Here is a 5,680-nt window from a genome sequence, read left to right as displayed (position 1 = left end):
CATATTTATCATAGTAGAATAGGATTAATTATAAAATAATTAAGATTTTTAATATTATGATTAGTGTGCTTAATGTTGAATTAATTAAAACTAGATATATATTTCATAAAATATTTATATTTAATGTATATTAGGGTGATTTATATGTTTACAATAGTAGAAGATGTTTAATTAGGTTTTAATTAAGATTTTAATATTATAATTAATGATTTTAATGATGATTTTCTCAAGATTTGACCCATATTACTTATTTCAAGATTCAAATCATAGAGCTCGATGAGGTACTAATGAAGTTTATATACGGTCGAAAAAAAAAAATCAATAATTTTGAACAAATACGATAGAACCTATACAACATAGACATAGAATATAACACATCATAATCCTAACCATCCTATTATAGAAGATCTTATGACAAATAATAATACGATAATAATTGGTTATTATTTTTAAAGTACGATCAGTCTCATAATATGAAGCAATTAGTGGTAAAAATAAATGTTTCAGTGTTCTCTAACCTCTACACCAATACGTGTCACAATCATAGTTACGTCAAGAGCTACCTCAAACACATGTGGCTTATGATGATTAAGTAATGATCATCACTATATTAATACACCAATGACATATGATGTACCGATATAATATGTCATAATGTGTCATGGAGCAATTTTCAAGATTAATTCTAACAAACATATCATATTAATATACAAATACATAGGATCGATGATCTTGATCCAACACCTAGAGTCTCATCATTCTTTTTATTAATAGAACTAGGTATATATAATGATCATATTTATTATTTGATTTATCTTAACCTTAAAGTTTAACTCATAATATAACAATTCAAGTCATATTTTTTAGATAATTTAATATCAATAGAAAGATGATTCGAAAAATGTCACTGTTCGTTAAAGCTCGAAAAAGATACGTGTCATTATTCCTTCATAATTTAAAATATTTTTGATAAAATTATACTGAACTTATATTTAGTTCCAAATTAAGCATCATAATTTTTTTTTCTTATTTTTAGGTATTTTTAGATTTTTTTAGGATTTTTTCACGCTATCGACACACCTTATCATACCGTAATCTCTACCTCTACCCAATGATCACCAAATACCCTATAAAAGCCCCCATGTCCATTCTTTTATCAGATCTAAAAAAATTTCAACTCTTATAATTTTTGAATGGTATAAATTCTCCATTAACATAGGTATCGAAAGAGACTTTGTTCCTAATATAGTTTTTGCAAAGGTCATTTGTTGAATCCTTCCATCTTTTTTGCACCTCCATCTATGATAAGTTTATAAGTGGACTTGACTTGAATTTAAATCTCATCTTGCCAATAAGAAATTGACTTATCATAAACTAATAAAAATAAATCTAGAGTTGTTTACCAACTTTAATCATATATAATAAAAAACAAGTGATAAACAAATTTAAGAAAAAGACTTTCAAATATGATTTGTTTGATTTCATTCAAGTTTATTTTTATGCTAAACTTAATATGCTAACAACCATCAGAAAGCTCACATGGAGGATAATGTGATATTTGTTTGATGTAGGAAAGGCTTGAGCTGGCGATTGACACCCGCTCAGTCATTCCTCGTCAGCCTTGCGCCGCGTGGGATGGTATAAATCGACACCACACCACAGGAGTTCAGATAGGTCGATCCACGTTGTTAGGAGTTATACAAGTCGACTGTCCACATAAATATATTGTAGGAGGTATGAGCAACCCCTACAACCGCAGTTTCCTCTCGTTAGCTCCGTAGGTATAAAAATCAAACACCAACACCTATTCGATAAGGGATCACTCTCCAAAAAAAATCTCACCTAACATAAATCCAATTCCTCGCTGTTAACCTAAGCTTCGGAGGGATCGAGTCAAAAATCTCACCCAATGTCGATCGATTGTCCAGGGCCTGACGTAGATCACACCTACTCCGGCCTCACCTTAGATAACCTCGGAATCACCCTCACCAACCCATTCCAACTTCAACGACTTTGTCCCTCCGTCGAGAACTCACTTGGATGATCTCATGCCCTCAGGATTTGGTCATACGGATACCCAATCCGGGCATCAAGATATTAACAAAATTATCTCCTTCATCCCATATACATTTAGTTAATTATTTGTTTCGAGCATGTTCCTTAGTGTAGTTAATTTTTTTTATTTCTATCCTGCCAATTTGTTGGGATGACTATAACATTGTATTTAATGTCGAATGTCAGGTTTATTATAAAAAGTTAGTAGTGAATTCACTTTGATCAAAAAACCATTTTCATTCTTTATAGCATTTTTAGATTTTTAAACACGTTAAAAACTTTAATTTTTAAATTACAATTAAGTTTTTTTAAATCATCGAAAAATATGAGAAAAAATTGTTCGTACCAAAAAGATGTTTAAACAATCATATCATATACATCGATGTGCGCCTATATAAGCTTGCCTAATGTAAAATATATTTTCCTACGTGCCCACTTAAGACACTTGATTTGGATGATGTAGATGAGATGGATCACACCATGATAGCATGTTAAAATAATCAAATATTAAATGTACGGACTTCTTTTGTGAACTAACAACAAAAACCGTCTTTTTTTCCCAACACAATTAAATTTATCCTAAATTTAGTTTTTTTTATTATAATAACATTCAAAAAGAACAATTACTATAATTCTTATGATTATAACCATATATCACTTAGATAATACCTTATATGTTTCTAGGTTTGGTGGAGTAAAATATGTAAAAATATTTAATATTTTTTGTGATTTGGCACATATGAAGTGTCAGATTAATATATTTATTATTATTGATCTCTACAATTCGTTTTTGATTTGAAAGGTCTTCTCCCAACAAAAAATATATATGATATTAAATGTAGTTGATATAAATTTATATTATAAATTCCAAAAATACATGACGAGTTCATGATGCTTATTGTAATAAAATTTATTCTTATAAATTATTTTTATTTCCGCCATTTTTTTTTCTTCTCCTCTTATCTTATCATGGGGACATAGTGCATCCAATGAAACAAAGAAGACAAGACAAGACAATACAATGTGCTGCACGCCATCTTCTTGGTTTGCTTTTCACACAGTCTTGTGTTTTTATTTTTATTTTATAATTACTAAAAGTCTATTTTTAACTATACATTGGACTATTTTCCTACACAACTTTTTTTTTAGAAAAGATGCTCCTAGTTTTAATTTTTTTTTATTTAATATCTCTTTTTCCTCTAATACTCTCAATGCCACCCACCAATTAAATGCAACTCTCCTCGTTGATCGTTAATTGTTTTATTTTAAACTCTAAATTCTCTCATAATTATTTTATTTTCTCTCATGCCCTAAATCTAATTATTTATTCTTCTCTTATGTCTTAACTCCTATCCTCTCCTCTTACACTCTAAACCCTAAACTCATTGATTGTTTTCTATCCTCTTATACTCTAGCATCTGTTGGTTAGTTCTTCTTGTCAACCTTTTCTTCACAACGAGCATAGTCTCATTCATTCTTATTCCTCTTAAAGAAGTTGATCATATCTAGTTTAGTAAATACTTGAGATAAACCACTTTCATCTTCCACAAGAGTTTAATTTTTCTCGAATACTTTTCGATAATTTCTAACTCGAAATAGGTGTCATTTCTCTTAAAAAGTTAGTTATAATATTTTGTAATGTGTGTGTGTTTTCATTCATATATGTGTGTGTGTGTGAGGGGAGGGGGGGAGAGGGGGGGGGGGGTTTGCAGTTACGATGAAAATCATAATGTAAGCGCAAACTGAAATATGATGTTCGTACGATAAAATTGATTTACGTCTAAACACCGATTCGGAAAACACTGAACTTTGAAACATGATCATAAATGCGCAGAATGCAGTAAGCTATTGAGGAGGTTTGCAGTAAAGATAATATGCTCAAAGTAAATGCAAACCAGAGAGCACCGTAATTTTAGAGTGGTTCGGTCAATCTTGACCTACATCCACTTCTGACTTCCTCCACCGACAAGGTTACCGACGTCCACTGGAGGCCTTCCTTCAATAGGCGAAGGCCAACCACCCTTTTACTGTTTCACTCCTTTTGACGGGCTTAGGAGACAACCCTTACAGAATTTTCTCTCCTCTCTTGAAATATCAGAACTTGGAAGAAAAGAGGGAGGAGAACTTCTAACTCATACAACACTTTTGAGCTCTAAAAATCACAGAGTAAGATCAAGATTTCGGTGGTTTTTGGTTGCTCTATCATTACTGAAAGGGTGGGGCATTTATAGGCCCCAACCCAGTTTGAATTCCGAGCTCAAAACTGTCAATTCCTGGAATTCCGGGGTCTGGCGGTTGCACCGCCTGGCAGAGCTCGAAGACTGAGCCTCTGGGAGGTGCGAGGTGCCACCTCCTGTCAAGGGCGGTTGCACCTCCTGTTCAGGCGGTTGCACCTTTGTCAGAGGCGATTGCACCGCCCAGCTATAGCTCGGAGACTGAGCCCTGGGCGGTGCCACCGCCGACCCAGGTGGTGCCACCTTTGGCCAAGAAATCTAGGTCCAAATGGGCTGATCCATTCGACCCAATTTGGGTCTGTTAAGGGCCCAATTACCCCAAGATTAAGTTAATGGGATCACCTCCCATTTCTAACTTAATCATCATGCTAACTACAATTTTTCTTAAGATATTTACTGTAACTTGCTCCGGTGCGTTATTCGCTTCTTTCGACGAGCTTCCGACAAACTTCCGTCGATCATCCGATGAACCCTCGGTGATGCTCCTACGGATTTCCAGCAAACTCCTGGACTTGCGACGATCCACTTAGTGAGTTCCGATGAGCTTCTTTCGGCAAGCTCCTGGACTTCTCGGATTTGTTCCCGTAGAACCTCCGACGACCATCCGGACTTCCGTCGAACTCTCGAACTCCTATCGTGATCACAGTCTTGACTCTGGCGCAACTACTGCATGTCTTACTTTCATCGTAGTTAATCCTACACACTTATCTCAACATATGGATTAGATAACAAATGAGAATTGACATCATCATCAAAATATGAGATTCAACAATATGAAATATTATATCTGAACATAAAAACAATGCAAATAGGTTATGATATATATATATATATATATATATATATATATATATATATATATATATATATATATATATATATATATATATATATATATATATATATATATATTGCTCATAATGTCAACAAATAGATACGAACATGATTTGCATTGAAATATTTAAAACAAGTCATAAAAAGTCAACTTTGGTGTTTTGAAACATTATTACACTATTTTGGTTCATATACAGAAAACATTGTATCTAAATAGAAAAAATATTATAAAAGGATCATGATACAAATTCTTATAACTTTTTTATTGTATATAACGTCAAGAAATGAAATATGTATATAATTTGCATCGAAGTGATTTTTTTTTAAAATCACTCTCATATATTTATATTTTATAAAATTTATTTTTTATGTGAATTCTAGAATTTATTCCTATGACCCAAATCTTAGTCCATCTAAAAGAAATAGGTTGATAGGAGATATTTCTTGGGGGAATTTTATTTACAGAGTTTTCATTCTCAGCGGCACTTGAACGCCAGCAAGTTGTAATATCTCAGGTGCTATGCACGTGCAGGGTTTAATATCTTATGGAGCACGGC

This window comes from Musa acuminata, chromosome BXJ2-3 (genome assembly GCF_036884655.1).
Source record: "Musa acuminata AAA Group cultivar baxijiao chromosome BXJ2-3, Cavendish_Baxijiao_AAA, whole genome shotgun sequence".
NCBI lineage: Eukaryota > Viridiplantae > Streptophyta > Magnoliopsida > Zingiberales > Musaceae > Musa > Musa acuminata.
The sequence above is the reverse complement of the archived record's forward strand: the minus strand, read 5'-3'. Positions refer to the sequence as shown.